The sequence below is a fragment of the Arachis hypogaea genome, chromosome 14 (genome assembly GCF_003086295.3).
Source record: "Arachis hypogaea cultivar Tifrunner chromosome 14, arahy.Tifrunner.gnm2.J5K5, whole genome shotgun sequence".
NCBI lineage: Eukaryota > Viridiplantae > Streptophyta > Magnoliopsida > Fabales > Fabaceae > Arachis > Arachis hypogaea.
This window is the reverse complement of record NC_092049.1, coordinates 84,569,571-84,580,687: the sequence shown is the minus strand read 5'-3', so window position 1 is coordinate 84,580,687 and position 11,117 is coordinate 84,569,571. Positions and strand designations below refer to the sequence as shown.

Here is an 11,117-nt window from a genome sequence, read left to right as displayed (position 1 = left end):
GTGTCACAGATTTGCAAGAATTCAGCCAAAAACTGATGAGAATCTTCCAATGGAAGTCCATGAAACTTGCAATTCTGTTGCATTAGAGAAACTAATTGAGGCTTAAGCTCAAAATTGTTTGGTCCAATGTCAGGGATAGAGATGCTTCTCCCATAGAAGTCGGAAGTAGGTGCAGTAAAGTCACCCAGCACCTTCCGTGCATTGTTGGCATTGTTGTTGTTTTCGGCTGCCATGTCTTCTTCTAGTTTGAAGATTTCTGTTAGGTCCTCTACAGAGAGTTGTGCCTTAGCTTCTCTTAGCTTTCGCTTTAAGGTCCTTTCAGGTTCAGGATCATCCTCAACAAGAATGCCTTTGTCTTTGCTCCTGCTCAGATGAAAGAGAAGAGAGCAAGAAAATATGGAATCCTCTATGTCACAGTATAGAGATTCCTTGAGGTGTCAGAGGAAAAGAAGAATAGAAGGAAGAGGTAGAAAGAGAAGAATTCGAACTTATCAAGAGGGATAGAGTTCGAATTATTGATAGTGGAGGAGTGTTAGTCCTTAAATAGAAGGATGTGAGAAGAGGGAAAGAATTTTTTTTGAAAATAAAATAAAAGATTTTGAAATAATTAAAAGAAATTTTGAAAATTGGATGAATGATTTTCGAAAATTGAAGTTGGGAAAGAAATAAAGTGATTTTTTGAAAAAGATTTTGAATTTAGAAATCAAAAAGATATGATTGAAAAACAAATTAAAAAGATTTCATTTTGAAATTAATGACTTGGCTAACAGGAAAAGATATGATTCAAACATTAAACCTTTCTCAACAGAAAAGGCAACATACTTGAAATGTTGAATCAAATCATTAATTGTTAGCAAGTATTTTTGAAAATGGAAAGAAATTGATTTTGAAAATATATGATTGAAAAGATATGATTTGAAAAAGATTTGATTTTGAAAAATTATGAAAACTTGAAAAAAATTTGCATTAGAAACAAAATCTTCCCTCTTGTGCCATCCTGGCGTTAAACGCCCAGAAAGGTATCCATTCTGGCATTTAACGCCCAAAATGCTACCCTTTTGGGCGTTCAACGCCCAGCCAAGTACCCTGGCTGGCGGTTAAACGCCAGTTTTCCTTCTTCACTGGGCGTTTTGAACGCCCAGCTTTCTCTGTGTAATTCTTCTGCTGCATGTTCTGAATCTTCAATTCTCTGTATTATTGACTTGAAAAGACACGAAAAAATTTTTTTTGAATTTTTAATGATGAGAAAAAATCAAAATGCAACTAAGATCAAATAAACAATTCATGCAAGACACCAAACTTAGAAGTTTGTATACTATTGATACTAACAAATTGAGAATGCATATGAGAAACAACAAAACACACAAGACAAGAGAATTTAAAGATCAGAGCAAGGAAATCATCAAGAACAACTTGAAGATCAATGAAGAACATAATGCATGAATTTTTGTTCGAAAATTAGATGAATGCAATTGACACCAAACTTAAAATTAGACACTAGACTCAAACAAGAAACATAAAATTATTTTTAGTTTTATGATTTTATACTTCTTTTTTTTTTCTTTTTTTGATTTTTCGAAAATTGAGTGGAAAAGAAAGGGTTTCAAGTTTTTTTTTATAAGAATTCCAGGAATCATTGTAATGTTAGTCTAAAACTCCGGTCCAGGAATTAGACATGGCTTACTAGCCAGCCAAGCTTTCAAAGAAAGCTTCGGTCCAAAACACTAGACATGGCCAATGGCCCGCCAAGCTTTAGCAGATCATTGCTCACAACAGCAAAATTGATAGAAATCAACAAGCTCTTGTGATGATAAGTTGAAACCTCGGTCCAACAGATTAGACATGGTTCCACAACCAGCCAGACTTCAACAGATCATCATGAAACTCTAGAATTCATTCTTAAAAACTCTGAAGAACAAATAAATTTTTTTTTTTGAATTTTTTCGAAAATAAAAAGTAAAAAGGCTTAACATAAAATAAATTGCATAATCTGAGCAACAAGATGAACCGTCAGTTGTCCAAACTCAAACAATCCCCGGCAACGGCGCCAAAAACTTGGTGCACGAAATTGTGATCATCAATGGCGCCATCAACATGGTACGCACAATTGTAATCTCAACTCTTTATCACAACTTCGCACAACTAACCAGCAAGTGCACTGGGTCGTCGATCCCACGGAGATTGTCGGTATGAAGCAAGCTATGGTCATCTTGTAAATCTCAGTCAGGCGGATTCAAATGGTTATGGATGATGAATGATTAAAAGATAAATAAAACATAAAATAAAGATAGAGATACTTATGTAATTCATTGGTGAGAATTTCAGATAAGCGTATGAAGATGCTTTGTCCCTTCCGTCTCTCTGCTTTCCTACTGTCTTCATCCAATCCTTCTTACTCCTTTCCATGGCAAGCTATATGTTGGGCATCACCGTTGTCAGTGGCTACAATCCCGTCCTCTCAGTGAAAATGTTCAACGCACTCTGTCACAGCACGACTATTCATCTGTCGGTTCTCGATCATGTCAGAATATAATCCAGTGATTCTTTTGCGTCTGTCACTAACGCCCCACAATCACGAGTTTGAAGCTCGTCACAGTCATTCAATCCTTGAATCCTACTCAGAATACCACAGACAAGGTTTAGACCTTCTAGATTCTCAAGAATGCCGCCATCAATTCTAGCTTATACCACGAAGATTCTGATTAAGGAATCCAAGAGATAAACACTCAATCGAAGGTAGAACGGAGGTGGTTGTCAGGCACATGTTCATAGGTGAGAATTATGATGAGTGTCACGGATCATCACATTCATCAAGTTGAAGAACAAGTGATATCTTAAAACAAGAATAAGCTGAATTGAATAGAAGAACAATAGTAATTGCATTGATACTCGAGGTACAGCAGAGCTCCACACCTTAATCTATGGTGTGTAGAAACTCCACCGTTGAAAATACATATGAACATGGTCTAGGCATGGCCAGGAGGCCAGCCCCAAAACGTGATCTAAGGTAGCATAGAACTACTCAAAGATTCGACCCCAAATACAATAGCAAAAGGTCCTATTTATAGAGAACTAGTAGCTTAGGGTTTACAAAAATGAGTAAATGACATAAATATCCACTTCCGGGCTCACTTGGTGTGTGCTTGGGCTGAGCATTGAAGCATTTTCGTGTAGAGACTTTTCCTGGAGTTAAACGCCAGCTTTTGTGCCAGTTTGGGCGTTTAACTCCCACTTTGGTGCCAGTTCTAGCGTTTAACGCTGGGAATTCTGATGCTGACTTTGAACGCCGGTTTGGGCCATCAAATCTTGGGTAAAGTATGGACTATTATATATTGCTGGAAAGCCCTAGCTTTCCAACGCAATTGAGAGCGCGCCAATTGGGCTTCTGTAGCTCCAGAAAATCCACTTCAAGTGCAGGGAGGTTAGAATCCAACAGCATCTGCAGTCCTTTCCAACCTCTGAATCAGATTTTTGCTCAAGTCCCTCAATTTCAGCCAGAAAATACCTGAAATCACAGAAAAACACACAAACTCATAGTAAAGTCCAGAAAAGTGAATTTTAAATAAAAACTAATAAAAATATAATAAAAACTAACTAAAACATGCTAAAAACATACTAAAAACAATGCCAAAATGCGTATAAATTATCCGCTCATCAATAATATGAGTACTTCTCCTTCCCGTGGTCGGGTAAGAATTGGTGGTTGCCCTAAGAATTTTTTGAAATCTTGGAAGGCTTGCTCACACTCTGTTGTCTATTCAAACCACTTTCCTTTCCTTAATGTGGCGTAAAAGGGGAGAGATCTGATGGCTGACCCGGCTAGAAACCTGGACAGGGCTGCAAGTCTTCCGTTGAGCTGTTGTACTTCTTTGACACAGGTTGGACTTTTATCTGGGTTCGCCTCAATTTCTCTTTACGTGAGCATGAAGGCCAAGAATTTGCCAGCTTCTACCGCAAAGATGCATTTCGTAGGATTAAGTCGTATTCCATGCTTTCTGATGGTGTCGAACACATAGGTGAGGTTTGGCAACAAGGATTCCTCTCTTTGTATTTTTACCAGCATATCTTCTACATAAATCTTTGGTAAGTAGCTCCTGCATTTTTGAGCCCGAATGACATGATGATATAGCAATAATTTGTTTTTGGGGTTAGGAACGAGGTCTTTTCTTGATCGGGTGGATACATCGGGATTTGATTGTATCCTGAATAAGCATCCATGAAGGAGAGGTACTTGTATCTGGAAGATACGTCTACTAGAGTGTCTATACTTGGGAGTGGGTAGGGATCTTTTGGGCAGGCTTTATTGAGATCGGTGTAGTCAGTGCACATCCGCCACTTCCTATTTGACTTTTTTACCAAGACAACGTTGGCTAGCCATAGTGGGTATTTGACCTCCCTTATGAACCCTGCCTCCAGTAAGGCTTGTACCTGTTCTTCCACAGCTTGGGACATTTCTAGTCCGAGCTTCCTATGCTTCTGCTGTACTGGCCAAGATCCTGAGTATACCGCCAGTTTGTGGCACATTAGTTTGGGATCTATGCCCGGCATGTCTGCAGTCTTCCATGTAAAGAGGTCGGCATTATCCTTTAGGAACTGTATCAGAGACTCCTTTAAGTCGCCCTTTAAGGTTGCCCCAACATTTGTCGTCTTATCCTGGGCATCGCCGATTTGGACCTCTTCAGTCTCGCCTTCAGGTTGTGGACGAAGTTCCTCGTGAGCTCGACATGAAGAAGTCAGCTCGAGCCAATTAAAGAAGTCGGACCAACGAAAGCTACAGCTTGGACCGACGAGAAGAAGTCGGACCAATGAAAGCTACAGATAGGACCAACGAGAAGAAGTCGGACCAACGAAAGCTACAGATTGGACCGAAAAGAAGAAGTCGAACCAATGAAAGCTACAACTTGGACTGACAAGAGAAGTCAGACCAACGAAAGCTAAAGAAAGATCGACAAGAGAAATCGGACCAACGAAAAACGTGCGCTAAAAGGGACATAGCTTTGCCCAAAAAGCCACGGCTCTACGACAAGGCTATCGAAATTGTTCAGACCAACTAAAAAGGTTCTACCAAAGAACACTAAAAAGTTGTCGGACAAGTTAGCCCCAAAGGACCACCTCGACCAAGCAGAAAGTGGACAAAACAAAAAGAGGTCGGACAGCAAAATGCCAACACTCTATAAACATCTCACAAAGGCCAAGGAAAGGTCAAAAGACCAAAGCCAGAAGTGCTTTGCTAAAAAGTACAAAGTCTTGAAAAAAGACACTACTTAAAAAGCAAAAAGCACGGCCTCAAAGACGGCGCTAAAAAGTCATCCAAACAAACTATAAAAAGTTGTTGGATTATGACTAAAAAGCCCAAACAGTGAAGACAAACAAGTCGGAAGAAGGCTGAAAAGACCTCTCAACAAACTAAAAAGGGGAATACCAGACCCGCACAAAGAGAAACTACTCAAGATCGACCAAAATGCTTGAGCACGACTTCCCCAAAGAGATCGAAGCTCTGAAAGCACGATCTCACGGAAAGATCCAAACTCAAGCAGGGGCAAAGTCGTACAGGTCGACGTCAGCTAAGAAGAGGCGCATGTATGATCTCAAAAAAGAACAAGCCAAAAGGTTGAGAAACAACTTAAGGCTCAAATGTGCTTAGCTAAAAGGGATACAACTCCGCTCAAAGAAGGCACAATCTCAAACAGGGCTACGAACGTCATCTGAGACTAAAAAAGGTTCTATATAAAGAACACTAAAAAGTCATCGGACAAGTCACTAAAAGCCCGGATATCAAGCCGCAAGGATAACTTCGCCAAAGCAGAGGGTTGTCAACACAAACTTAAAGCAATGCGTGATCCAGAAGGCAAGGGTAGAAATCCCACACTACCACTCAAAAGAGGACGGACTGTGAAGTACCAAACCTCTAGAAAATCTGCAAAAGATTGCAAAGCAATGAAGAAACAAGCCATACAGATGCTTGAGCATGACTTCCAAAGAGATCGAAGCTCTGAAAAGCATAATCTCACAGAAAGATCGAACTCAAGCAGGGGCACTGTTCATACCCTGGGTCAAGTTGTCCGACCCGGGATGTTTAGCGACAAGCCGACCGACCTCTTCAGGTTAGACTATCCGACCTCTTCTCAAAGAGCTCGGCCAATGACCGACCTCTTCACAAAGAGCTCGGACAAAATGCGACAGAGGCCCAAGTAAGCCCAAACGAAGGAACACAGCCCAATCTAAAGGCAGCTAAAGCCTAGAAAGATAAAGGCGGTTCCCCAGAAGATAAGATGACCTCATTCAAAGATAAGATAAGATAAGATAAGATAAGATAAGATAAGATAAGATAACTATCTTATCTCCAGAAAGGTCACTCTACAACTACTATAAATACACTGGAGCACCCAGGTATAACTCATACTCTGATTCTACAATAAACCTGCTTAATACCTGTGCTAATTTAAGCATCGGAGTCTCTTGCAGGTACCCCCCACCCTCCGGTGACCACGGATCAGAAGTGAAGCCAGTCCAACAAGTCGGACACAACAGCTCCGGCCGTCACCAGCCAGCCAGACACGTCATCTCCGACCAGTACAGAAGATCTCAACCGAGATCGGCCTACAGTTTCAGGTAACCCTCGGAACATTGGTGCCGTTGCCGAGGAACCTGGAAGTCATCCCATCATCATGGCGGACGACCTTGACAACGACCATGATTCGGATCTAGAGGACAGAACGCTGCACAAAAACGTGGACGCTACAGCAAAAGATACTCCGGAATCCAACGGAGACAAAAACTCATCACATCTGGGAGTAATAGAAGCGCTTCAAGATCGTCTAAAGCAACTTGAAAATGAAAGCCAGCATCAACGAGAAGTTGGCATGGATCTACAAGGAGAGGTAAGGCGACGTCGAGAATTGGAAGATAAACTCCTGCAACTTGAAGCCGATCTCAAAGCAAAGGCTACCCGGACCACCCCTGAGGACAATTGATGCCAGGGCATCTTGGCCAGTTTTACTGACCTTTTCTTTACTGTTTTTAGGTTAGTTTCATGCATTTCCTTAGGAAATAAGCTAGTTTTGGGTAGATATTCACTTACACCTTGATTCAAGCATACATTGTGCATTTTACATTATTTCATGAGGATTTTGCATGAGTTTAGTGACAAATTGTATGTTGTATTACCCATGACTTGGACTAGAACTTTGATGCACTCTATTGCTTGATTTCAGGACCAAAGAAAGCAAGGAATGGGAGGTAACTTGCAAAGTTAATGAGAAAAGTGATTGCCAATAACGCTCTCGAAGCCATCATTGACCATGTTAAGAGTCATGTTAACTAAGTTAACGTGAACTCTAACATGGAGAAGGGAAGTTGAGCCAACGTTAGTGACACTTAACATTGTTACTAACGTTGGCAAATGCTCATAAGTGGCCACGTTAGAGTTTACTTTCTGTTTTAGCTAAACTTCTTCCCTTCCCCTTCTACTCTTTTGTTTTTCTTTGTTATTTTCAATTCTGTTTGCTAACCCACTAACTGTTTGATATATTGCATCACCCACAACTAACAGTAATTCTGACAAAAATACTTTCTGCACCTATCTTTTCTTGCTTGCACTTGATGGTTGTATGACAGGGAGAAGAAGCGGGGCTTCAACTTCCTTCGATTCTGAACCTGAGAGGACCTTCCTTAGATTAAGGAGGGAGGCAAGAGGAAAGAAAGTGGTTGGTGCTGAAGAAGAAGAGGAATTCTTTGAACCAAACATGGAAGACAACATGGAAAACCATCATGAAGAAGAGGATCACAACCATGGGGGAGGAGGTAGAGCAAATCATGCTGGGGAGGATAGAAGAGTTTTGGGCTCTTACATCAATCCAAACCCAGGCAATTGTGGAAGTAGAATCCAAAAGCCAACAATCCATGCCAACAACTTTGAACTTAAACCACAGCTCATCACCCTTGTTCAGAACAACTGTTCGTTTGGAGGAGGTGTTCAAGAAGACCCCAATCAACATTTGACCACCTTCCTGAGAATATGTGACACAGTGAAGTCTAATGGTGTTCATCCTGACGCCTATAGACTGCTCTTATTTCCATTCTCACTCAGGGACAAGGCAGCCAAGTTGCTGGAATCTTTCCCAAGGGAAAGCTTGACAACTTGGGAAGACGTGGTAAACAAATTCTTAGCAAGATTTTACCCTCCTCAACGAATCAATAGGCTGAGAGCTGAGGTCCAAACTTTCAGGCAACAAGATGGTGAGACTCTATATGAAGCATGGGAGAGGTTTAAAGACCTAACAAGGAGGTGCCCACCAGATATGTTCAACGAATGGGTGCAGTTGCACATTTTCTATGAAGGGCTCTCTTATGAGTCAAAGAAGGCCGTAGACCATTCATCCGAAGGATCTTTGAACAAGAAGAAGACTATTGAGGAAGCCATAGATGTTATTGAAACAGTAGCAGAGGACGACTACTTCTATGCTTCCGAAAGAGGGAACACAAGAGGAGTAATGGAGCTAAACAATGTAGATGCTCTGTTGGCCCAAAACAAGCTCATTACCCAGCAGCTAGCTGACCTCACCAAGAAGATGGAGATGAACCAAGTAGCAGCAATCTCAACTTCATCAACAACCCAAGAAGGAGTGAATGAAGAAGCAAAGGGTAGTCCGGAGCAAGCCAACTACATTGGAAATTCACCAAGGAAAAACTATGATCCATACTCCAGAACCTACAACCCTGGATGGAGAAACCACCCAAACTTTGGGTGGGGAAGTGAGCAAGATCAAAACCAAGACCAGAGACGTTACAACTCCAACAACAATGCAGCTCACCAGCAATTCACACAGAGGACATCTCAACACCCCCACAACAACACTTCTCCACACGCTTATCAAAACCAAAACAGCACATCTGCTCCAAATCACCCATCAATTGATGACAATCTCTCTAAGATTTAAGCCTTACTTGAAGGAATATGCCAAGAGATTCAAGAAAATAAGGTGTTCAAAGAGGAGGTGCGAGCCAATATTAAGAACCAGGGAGAGACCATTAGGAAGCTGGAATTCCAGGTGGGATATTTAGCTGAGAAGATTCCCAAACCTACTGACAGCTTCCCAAGTGACACGGAGAAAAACCCCAAAGGAGAAGCAAAGAAAGTAAGATGGGAAGATTGCAAAATGGTCACTACAAGTGATCAAGAGACTAAAGACAAGCAAGGCAAACTTTTCAAACAACCTGAAGACAACTCAACAAAGGAGGAGGATAGAGATCACCAAGAACCAGAAATCTCACAAGAGCTACTGAAGCTCTATGCACCCTTCCCTCAACTGCTCAATGGTGCTGTGGGAAAGAGAATATACTCAAGGTTCCTAGACTTATTTGCATCTCTGCATGTAAACATACCATTCATCAAGGCAATTCAACAAATGCCTGCATTCATCAAGTACATGAAGGAACTTCTTCCCAAAAAAAGCTCACTCAAAGGAGGCCAGACTATAGTGATGAACAAGGAATGTAGTACCCTTATTCAACCTGAGTTGCCTACAAAAAGAATAGACCTAGGGAGTTTTCACATCCCTTGTGCCATAGGTGAAACTATGTTCGATAGAGCACTATGTGATTTGGGGGCTAGCATCAACTTACTGCCCTTATCCCTGGTGAAGAGGCTGCAGATCAATGAGATAATGCCCACAGATGTAATCATCAAACTGGCTGACAAAACTCAAAAGCAAGCAATAGGAGTGGTGGAAAATGTGTTGCTAAAGGTTGGAAAATACTTCCTCCCAACAGACTTTGTCATCCAAGACATGGAAGAGAGTCACACTCACCCAATCATATTGGGAAGACCATTCCTAGCTACGGCCAGAGCACTTATCGATGTAGCAAAAGGGAAGCTAATATTGAGAATCCATGATGAGCGACTCAGCTTCAATGTTTTCAAACTCTCACAAGAAACAGATCAAGAGGACAAGGAACTAAGCACAAATGATAATGAGACACTGAAGGAGGAGACAAGCACTGAAGCACAGCCAGTTCATTCTGAGATCCCCTTAATTGCTAAACAAGGAAAACAGCAATTGCCACAGCTCAAGGAAAAATTGGAGGAACCTAAACCTCTAGAGGCAGGTAAAGACAGCATCACAACTCCTTTAGAAAAAGAGGTCACCAAGGGGAAGGCAACCTCAAAAGAAACAAAGAAGAAGGTACCAAAGAGATGGAGGAACAAGAAAATTCCTACGGAAGACTTCTCTCCAGGGGATAGAGTTGTCTCAGCTTACTTCCCAGATATTTCCCCTAATCTCCCCACTGTACCATCTCAGTTACCTAAGGTCTTCACTATCAACAGAGTTCTTTCCCTGGAACATGTGGAGATCATTGATCCAACCAATGGATATAAGTCCACAGCAAGAGGGGAGGATTTTAAGCACTACCAACCACCCTGATGGAGGGAAAAATGTCAAGCTAATGACGCTAAAGAAGCGCTTCATGGGAGGCAACCCATGTTTTATATGTTTTTAAAATAATGAATAAATCAATATTTATGAATTTCAACCCAAACTTGACAAACACTTGGTGAAATCTTTATCATGCAGTATATAGTGAAGAACAAGTTTGGTGTTCAAAGCAAACCAAGATGCATGCTAGTCTTGGGAGCTTTGAACAAAACTTTTCATCACATTGCTTCAAACTAAGTTTGGTGTCACCCCATGGTGCCACCAAAATGCATAAGGATACACAAGTAGTTAGTTAGTTGAAATTCATAAATAAACAAACTCTTTTTCTTCTCTTTATTATTCTAGTCGTAGAGTTTGATTTTTATGATATTAATTTCCTTATTTTAAATCTTTATAGGAAAAGAAAAGAAGCATAAAAAGGGATGGATTGGACAACTAAACAAAGAAGGATCGGACACCACAAAAGGAAAGGCTACACACTTGTTCTAAAAAGGGAATACATTGGAAAATGTTGCCATGCAACATTGGAAAAATGGAACCCCTAAAAGACCGAGCAATCTCATTCATAAAGTGATGATCCTTGTCTTTTATCCATGCATCACCCCAACCATCCATCAAGTAACCACTCAATCAATCCACACCCTCCATTCTCTCACAACTTCTCTATATAAATGACCCTTG

At 41.0% G+C, this 11,117-nt stretch overlaps 1 non-coding gene across 1 annotated transcript; it reads right to left on the bottom strand.

Moving 5' to 3' along the window:
* Positions 1-8,198: 8,198 nt before the first annotated feature.
* Positions 8,199-8,305, bottom strand: LOC112746048 (small nucleolar RNA R71). The gene has a single exon (XR_003173948.1). It is a non-coding gene; the product is annotated as a small nucleolar RNA R71 (small nucleolar RNA).
* Between the last annotated feature and the right edge of the window lie 2,812 nt (positions 8,306-11,117).